This window comes from Triticum aestivum, chromosome 2A, assembly GCF_018294505.1.
Source record: "Triticum aestivum cultivar Chinese Spring chromosome 2A, IWGSC CS RefSeq v2.1, whole genome shotgun sequence".
Classification (NCBI taxonomy): Eukaryota; Viridiplantae; Streptophyta; class Magnoliopsida; order Poales; family Poaceae; genus Triticum; species Triticum aestivum.
Window position 1 is genome coordinate 451160105 of NC_057797.1, and position 9510 is coordinate 451169614.

The following is a 9510-nucleotide window of genomic DNA, read 5'->3' on the forward strand; positions in this document are numbered from 1 at the left end:
GGCAAGATCCTCTTGCCGGGGCCTTGTTTGGCCTTCCCGGCAAGCTCCTCTTGCCGGGGCCTTGGTTTGAGTACTTTGTTCTTGAATGGTCTTCAAGGGATCCACGGAGGGTCTTGGCGGTCACCCGGCAAGCCTTGCCGCGGGGTGCTGCAACTGCCCGTGCACGAGTTCGGGATACTAGGGTACCCCTATTCTAGTACACCGACAGGAGCCCCCGGGCCTGGGCCATACACGGTGCCGAGCGCTGTTGGGCCAGGCCCAAAACAGTGCACGGGCACGCGCAGCCTAGGTCACGCCGAGTCTAACTCCGCTCCCACCGCGCACACCCAGAACGGCACGCGTCAAACGCGGCGTCGTGGGTGAGATCGTGGGTGGTTGTTTACTTGGAAGGTCGAAACGTCCGCCCCGTCCCCCTTATAAGCAGGGGAAACAGGGGTATTTCCCCTATCTTCGCCATTTGCTGTTGCAATCTCAAAAACCTCCGCCGCCCTCTTCCGCTTCCAAAGTCGAAAGAGAGCAGCGCTCCGCTCCCATCGCCGTCGCCACCATCAGCGCCGTCGATCTCCCCCATCGCCTCCGCCATGCCTCCGAAGTCCGGGAAGGGGAAGGCCACGAAGGCCGCGGCCGGGAAAGCTGTGAAGTCGACCGAGCGCAGCGGCTTGAGGCGCTGCGGAAGGAGCGGGCCACTTTCCCCCCCGAGCTCTCCGCGGAGGAGCTGAGGGAGTGGTACTATCTCTTCTGGTCGACGGAGACGCGGGCGCATCCGCGCACGAAGGTACTCTCCGCCGTCGCCTCGCAAGCAGCTCCAGTTGGCGGATATCCTTTCTTCACCGTGTTCTTCTACTGCGGGCTCTGCCCGCCATTCTCTGATTTCTTTTGCGACGTCATGAACACCTATGGACTCCACCTCCTTGACTTTACCCCCAATGTCGTCCTGACCATGGCAGTTTTCGCCCATCTATGCGAAAACTTTGTCGGAGTCCACCCCAACGTAGCTCTCTTCCGCCATTTCTTTATGCCTCGTGTTGAGAGAGGGGAACCTCTTGCCGGCGGGATCGCCTGGATCTCGCGGGCCGGCAAGAAGGAGACCTATCTGGAGGGGGAGCTCCGCAGCAAGTGGGACGAGTGGAGAGCTGATTGGTGCTGGGTTGTAGAAGAGAGCCCACAGCCGTTCACTGCCCTGCGCCAAACCCTAACAGTGCGTGGCAATGACTGGAGCGCTCTGTCCGTGGACGATGACAAGCTGACGATCGCCATCACTCGGATCTTGCGCCTCAGGCTTGCTGGGCTGACTGTAGGAGCTGTTGGCGCAGATTTCCTTCGCCGGCGCATCGCCCCTCTGCAGGCGAGGGGGAGACCTGCCTGGGAATTTGGAGGCCCGGCAGATATCATGAGGTTGCGCCCAGGCCTCAACTTCAACTTCACCATCATGGAGTTGGACGGGATACTCAAGGAGATATTCAAGCACGACCCACAACATCCCGAGTGGTTCAGGGTGCCGGCAGGCGTCGTTCCTCTGTGCAACAACTCTTCGCGCGACCGCATCTGCGCCATGATGCCGTTGTGTGACTCGCACGGGATTGCTCCAACTTGGCGAGAGCCCGCCGGCGACGTCGTGCAGCAGTTCTTTGACAGCCTAGTGGAGGTGGCGGTCAATGCTGACCAGAAGAAGCTCCTCACCCGCGACACCACTGAGCAAGAGATGGAGCGCATCACCACCAGGGCGGAAGAGGCGGCGGCAGCCGCGGCCGCGGGTGAATTCGGGTTCACCGTGGAGGAAGCGGACGCGGCGTTGGCGATGAGTATTGCCGAACGGGAGCAGCCCGAAGAGGAAGAAGAGCTCGCCGCGCCCGATGCCGAGTCGAACGAGCCCGCCGAGGGTGCGAGCGGCCCGCCATCTCCGAGGAGCTTGCCGCGAGCAAGGCCCGCAACGCAGCCAAGAAGGCGCCTCCACAGGGTTGGCGACGTAGCAGGGCGGCAAGCGGGCCAACAGCCGCAGCGTCTCGCGACGCGCTCTACCGTGGCAAGTACGGTTGCCGTGGGAGCGCCTCCTGTCACAGCGACAACTGAAGCGGGGTCGTCTCGGGCTGACGCCGCAGCCCCCGCCAAGCGGCCAAGGGATCCCACCCCTCCACCTCGTCGTGCCGGAGATGGGCCGAACTTCGACCTCTCCGCGCTCAGCTCCGACGAGGAGGATGAAGAAGAGTAAGATTCCCTTGTTGTTCTGGTAGTTCTTCAACTTGCTGATGTTACCTTGCATCTGATCTGACCCATCCCGAACTCTTCCTTTTCAGGACTCTGGCCCACAGGGCGGCGAAGAGGGCCAAGGCTCAGGTGGTGGTCATCGAGGACGAGCCCACTGCGACGACAGGAGGCGCGCCCGAGACCGCCTTGCCGGATCCGGGCACCGCTTCGCAGAGCAGCCCCCAGCGCAGCCCCCAGCATGAGCATATGGTTTACTTTCTGCTTCTGGGTGCGTGTGGTTGCTCTTTTCCTTTGTTAACATCTGATCACTGGTTTGTTTGTGCAGGAGCAGAGCAGCTTGATCAGGAGGGCGTGGTGATCTCCTCCGACTCGTCGTCTGCTTCGACTACGCCGCCAAGGGCGGACTCCCCGGCAAGCCGGAGAATGCCTCCGGCAAGGGAGGAGTCTCCGGCAAGGGACAGCGCTAATGACCCGCCGGTGGTGGAGGTCACGACGGCAGATCCTAGCACAGGTAGCCCTTCTTGCCCGAAACTTTCCTTGTAGTCTTCTGCTGATTTCTCTTCTCGAACACTTGTTTGATTTCTCCTTCTTCTTTGGTCGTCAGACCCACCCTCCACGGATCCGATGGAGACCGAGGCGGGCGGCGAGGAAGACGCGCGCGGCAATACTGATGATGCCGTGACCACCGAAGAAGGAGCCGGCGCTGACGTGCCCGCTGGCGAAGAGGCCGCCAAGACTGCTGCCGAAGAAGCTGGCGGGGGATCTGGCGATCGCACTGACGGCCCTGAGGCCGCAGGAGCGTCGGGCGCTGCACCGACCGCCGATCCCTCCGCCGTTGCCGCAGCGTCAGGCTCCGAGGAGCCCCAGTCCTGCGCCTATCTGAAGGCTGGCGAGGGTATCTTCATCAAGCTCCCCTGGACGTCGAGCTCCAGGGCGCCGGTGGAAGGAGAAGCTCTGGATGGGGAGGTGCTTGCCTCCGCCGGGTTATCGATGGTCGACTTGCTGGGAAGCAGCAGCGGCGAGCCTGAGGAGGAGCGGTTGCTACGGAGGCTGCTGGCGCTCTACCGCGCCCGCCAGGTCAAGTTGGAGTCCCGGGAAGCGCTTGTCGCGAGGGCGAGCGTGGACATAGAGAAGCGCGCGGAGGAGCTCCGGGGTCTTCGCCAAGAAACTCTCCGGGCCTTGGCGTAGGAGCGGGAGCAGCTTGCTGAGGAGCGGAAGGCCTTCCTCCTCGAGAAGGCCGAGGCTGAAGAGCAGCAGCGGCTCACCGGCGAGAAGCTGTACGCGCGAGAAGGCGAGCTGACTCAGCGGAAAGTGAACCTCGACAGCCACGAAGAGGAGCTTGCCGCGCGCGAACGGGCACTTGGCGGGACGCTCCAAGAGGCAAAGGATGCGGCTGCGGCTGCCGAGGCCGCCAAGAAAGACTTGGAGGCAAAGGTGGCGCAGCTAGAAGCTGATCTGAAGGTTGGTGGCGAAGAGCTTGCCGCGCTCAAGCTAGAGCGCGAGAAGGACGCCCTTGCCCACGGTGAGTTGCAGGGCCGACTCGCCGAAAGGGGCAAGGAACTGCGTGCCGCCAAGGATTCCAACGCAGATCTGGAGCTGAAGCTGGCCACCTTGACGGAGACGTTGGACAGCGCCAGGAAACGGGAGGCAGACTTGAAGAAGGACATCGAGGCCAACGAGGCGCTGCTGGCGAGAGCCGCCGAAACCCAGAATCTCCTCAGAGATACTGTGGAGCTCTGGACGGAGGGTCTCGTGAATATTGCTGCAGTCATCGAAGAGGAGCTGGTGCATTTGGGGGCGGAAGGCTTCGGGTACTCCTCCGACGAGAACCTCCAACCCAGCGCCAAGCTCACTCTGTTCTTCAAAGGTGTGGCGGTGGCGCTCCAGCAACTCCGGGAATGGATCCCAAAGCAGTTGGCCGACGAGTCACGCTCGATTTGCGCCGGAGTTCTGGAGAAGGTGCTGGTGAAGGTGGCCTTCCGCAATCCGGGCCTCAACCTAACCAACGTCCTCAAGAAGCTGCCGGCGGACGCTGATCTTGACGCACTTAAGACCCTCGTCGCACCCATTGTGGGCAGGGTGAACGAGGTCAAAAGGGTTGACGGCGGTCGCGTAGATTAGGCCGTCCGTTTTCTTCTTTTCTTGTCGCTGCCAGTCATGTCATGGGAACACTTTATTAGAGGCGCGACAAGTTATTTCTGTAATATAACTCTATCTTAGGCAAAAATTGCTGTGTTACTTCCTTTACTCGACTCTTGGCCTTGTATGGTTCTGCCCTACGCTTTCTAGGGAAACTTGCCGGTGCGGACACCCTTGCCGCGAGCGCCGAGTGCGGAACTTCAGCAGCCTGCTGGCGGGGTCGCTATCGACAAGCAACCTTGTCGCAACTAGTTGCAGCTCTCTTAAGTTGTTGAGCGAACTCGAAACAAAGTAAGGGCGCTAGCAGCTCACTTAAGTTGCTGAGCGGACTCGAAGCAAAAGTAAGGGCGCTAGCAGCTCGCTTAAGTTGTTGAGCGGCTCGAAACAAAATAAAGGCGCAACTAGCTACGAGTTGGTTCCTCCGCGCACAGGTTTTCCATACAAAGCACGGTCGTTCAAGGGAAAATAACTCAAAAACTTAAAAAACTGATTGCTCAAGCTTTAGCAACTTAGCTTTTCTGTCGTCTGCTTCCCGGCAAGGAGAAACCTTCTTGAACGGCCTGGTCCACACCATTATCTTCTCCTTCCCCCCCCCGGTAAACCTTGTGGGCGAGGGAACCTTCCTTCTTTTGAGAAAGAAACAGAGAAATAAAGTAATGATATGGAGCCTTGGGCTCGTTATCGCTTACCGGGTTCTAGTGCTGCACAAAGTGTCAGATAATATATGCGTAAAAGGATTATAGCATAAAAGAAAGCTGACAAGATGTGCGGGGCACATGAACTTTACTAGTGCACGGGGTCTGCGCCCGGCTCTGTACAAAGGATTACATGCAACAGCGGCAAGACTTGTACAGAAAGGTGGTTGCCGGACGGGGTCCGACAACCGCGCCTTACGGGTAAAACTTACGAAGACGCTCGATGTTCCAGGAGTTGCTCACTGGAATGCCATCTTCGGTCTCAAGGCGGACAGCGCCGGGCCTAGTGACTCGTTTCACCCGATAAGGGCCTTCCCACTTCGGCGTCAACTTGTTGGAATTCTTGGCCGACTGAACGCGCCGAAGAACAAGGTCGCCTTCCTCGAGACTCCTGGCATTGACTCTGCGGCTATGGTAGCGGCGCAGAGCTTGCTGGTAGCGAGCGGCTCGCACAGCAGCCTGGAGACGGTCTTCCTCAAGGAGCAGCGCGTCATCTTGCCGCAGCTGCTCTTGCTCGAGCTCATCATAAGCGAGCACCCGAGGTGACCCGTATACGAGTTCCGTGGGGAGAACTGCCTCCGCTCCATAGACTAGAGCGAAGGGTGTCTGGCCGGTGGCTCGATTTGGCGTCGTCCTGATCGACCAAAGAACCACCGGCAGCTCCTCGATCCAGTTTCTTCCACACTTGTGCAGCCTGTCGAAAGTTCTGGTCTTGAGGCCTCGCAGCACTTCAGCGTTTGCTCTCTCCGCTTGACCGTTGCTTCTAGGATGAGCAACAGAAGCGAAGCAGACCTTGGCGCCAAGATCTTGGACGTACTGCATGAAGGTGCGGCTCGTAAACTGTGTGCCGTTGTCGGTGATGACCCTTTTAGGGATCCCGAAACGACAAACAATCGACCTGAAGAACTTGACTGCTGACTGTGCTGTCACCTTCCTCACTGGTTCCACTTCCGGCCACTTTGTGAACTTGTCGATTGCAACGTACAAGAACTCAAAGCCCCCGACAGCTCGGGGGAAGGGGCCGAGGATGTCGAGCCCCCAGACCGAAAATGGCCAGGATAAAGGGATCGTCTGGAGAGCTTGAGCTGGCTGGTGTATCTGTTTGGAATGGAACTGGCACGCTTCACACTTGGTTACTTGTGCAGTTGCATCCTGGAGGGCTGTCGGCCAGAAGAAGCCTTGTCGGAACGCTTTGCTGACAAGTGCTCTTGCGCCAATGTGGTGACCACATATGCCTCCATGTATCTCTGCCAACAGCTGTTGTCCATCTTCCCGGCGAATGCACTTCAATTTCACACTGTTGAGTCTTATTCTGTACAGTGTGCTGTCGACAAACTTGTACATACTTGACTGCCGGCTACCTTTTCAGCTTCTTCTTGTTCTTCGGGAAGCTCTCCTGTCTGAAGGAAACGGACAATCTGCTGCGCCCATGCTGGAGCTTGCGGCTCGACAACAAGGACTAAAGGCATATCTGTTGCTGCGGGAACATCCGCTTCTACGGCAAGAACCTGCGGTTCGGCCGGAGCGTGATATTCCCCGGCAAGCTTGCCGGAGCAGAACTTGCCGGGAGCGTTTGCTTCGACGGAACAAACCATAAGGTTTGCCGGAGCAGACTGCTCCTCAGCATCTTTGGTGTTGATCTTGGGGACTTTCTTGGCGGCGGCTTTGGGGAGCTCTGCCGGAAAGTAGTCACCGGAAACCAACTTCCTCTTTTTGCTTGGTCCAGTTGATGGTGTCACAGATGGTTGAGTCAGCTTGAGCAAAAAGATCCCTGGTTCCACAGGTAACTTTAGTGCTGCGCACTTTGACAGGCCGTCAGCAATATCGTTCTGAGCTCGTGGAACGTGTTCCATTTGCAGGCCGTCAAAGTGTGCTTCTAGCTTTCTCACTTCATCAACATAAGCTTCCATCAATGGACTCTGGTAGTTCTTGTTCACTTGGCGGACGACAAGCTGTGAGTCACCCCTGATAATGAGCTTCTTGATCCCAAGGTCGGCTGCGATTCTGAGACCGGCAAGCAACCCTTCATACTCTGCAGTATTGTTGGTTGCTTGCTCTTTGGGAAAGTGCATCTGGACTATGTACTTGAGGTGCTCTCCGGTGGGTGCGATAAGCAGCACGCCAGCACCGGCGCCTTGCAGCGAGAAGGCACCATCAAAGTACATCAGCCACTCTTTGCTTGACTCCTTGACGGGGATGCTCGCCTCTGGAATTTCTTCATCTGGAGTTGGCGTCCACTCTGCTATGAACTCTGCCAATGCCCTGCTTTGGATAGTTGCAGTGCTCTCAAACTTGAGGCCAAAGCTTGACAGTTCCAATGCCCACTCGACAATCCTGCCTGTTGCTTCTGGATTCTGCAGTATCCTCTTCAGCGGAAAGCGAGTGACGACAGTGATCTCGTGTGCCTGGAAGTAATGGCGCAGCTTTCTCGAGGCCATGAGAAGGCCGAAAAGCAATTTTTGCACACCAGAGTACCTCGACCTAGCCCCCTGGAGAAGGGAGCTGACAAAGTAAACTGGTCGCTGCACCATCTTCTTCTGCACGTCCTTGCACATCTGCGCAGATCCATCTTTGTCGGGACCAGAGCTTGTCGGAGAAGCCCCCTGCTTGTCGCTGGATTCATTTGCCGCGGTTGCTGGCTCATCGTCCGCCTCCCTCTCCGCTACTAACGCAGCACTAACCACTTGATTGGTTGCTGCTAGGTACAGCAGCAACTTCTCTTGTGGCTTAGGTGCGACAAGTATTGGAGTGGAGGACAGGTACCTCTTCAAGTCCTGCAGCGCAGCCTCCGCTTCCGGAGTCCATTTCACCGGACCTGCCTTTTTCAATATTCTGAAAAAACGGCAGGGCGCGCTCAGCAGACTTAGAGATAAACCTGCTGAGAGCAGCCACGCAACCGGCAAGCCTTCGCACATCCTTGACGCGCTTCGGTGCTTCAATCTGCTCGATGGCCTTAATCTTGTCGGGGTTGGCTTCAATCCCCCGCTGAGACACAAAGAACCCGAGAAGCTTGCCGGAAGGGACTCCAAACACGCACTTCTCGGGGTTGAGCCTGAGGTTGATCTTGCGCAGATTTGCAAAAGTTTCTTCTAAATCTTGGATCAGGGTAGCCTTGTCCTTGCTCTTGACCACTATATCATCCATGTAGGCTTCCACATTTCTGTGTATCTGTGGCTCAAAAGCGACATGGACTACTCTTGCAAATGTTGAACCAGCATTCTTCAACCCAAAGGGCATCCGTACAAAACAGTATGTGCCACAAGGGGTGATAAATGCGGTTTTCTCCTCATCCTCTTCTGCCATGAAGATTTGATGGTATCCTGAATACGCATCAAGAAATGAAAGCAAATCACATCCAGCTGTGGAGTCAACAATCTGGTCAATGCGCGGCAAGGGAAATGGATCTTTGGGACAAGCTTTATTGACATCAGTGAAGTCTATACAAAGCCTCCACTTCCCGCTCGCCTTGCGCACGACTACAGGATTGGCCAACCACGTGGGATGGAGCACTCCTCTGACAAGGCCTGCTGCTTCCAATTTCCTGATCTCTTCTGCAATGAACTCTTGGCGCTCCACTGCCTGCTTCCTGACTCTCTGCTTGACGGGCCGCGCATGAGGACAGACGGCAAGGTGGTGCTCGATTACTTTCCTGGGAACACCGGGGATATCTGACGGTTGCCATGCAAACACGTCGACATTCGCCCGCAGGAAAGCAATGAGCGCGCTTTCCTATTTGGGGTCAAGCGTGGCACTGATGGTGAAGGTACCACCAGTGCCGTCCTCCTTGGCGGACACCTTCTTGGTCTCGGGTGGAGCTGCCATCGTCTTCTTGCACTTGCCGGTGGAGCTCGATGGTGCGACCTCGACGGTAGCGCAGCACTCTGAAGAGGTGCGCTTGCCAGAGTGGGCATCAGAGCTCTTGCCGGACTTGGCCTTCTTCTTCCCCCCGGGAGCTTCAGCGGCAAGTGTGTGGTGATCGGCTGCGGCTGCTGCTTCCCGGTAGATCTTGTCGGCGCAGATAAGGGCATCCTTCTTGTCGCCGGGGACAGAGATGACACTTATCGGGCCTGGCATTTTGAGCACGTTGTATGCATAGTGAGAGGCTGCCATAAACTTGGCGAGCGCTGGACGGCCAAGGATCCCATTGTAGGGCAATGGAAAATCGGCAACATCAAATGTGACCCTCTCAGTTCTGAAATTCAGCTCGCTGCCAAATGTGACCGGCAGCGTGATCTTCCCTTTCGGCTTGCTCCTTCCCGGGTTGATTCCTTGGAATGTACCGGTATCTTCGAGCTCGCTGTCGGGGATCTGGAGTTTGTGAAGGAACGCGGAGGAGATGAGGTTCAAGCCGGCCCCGCCGTCAACTAGCATCTTTGTGACCTTGAGGTTGCGGATAGTTGGTGAAACCAACATTGGCAAGCACCCGACCGCAGTTATGCGATCAGGGTGATCTCCAATGTCAAAGATGATA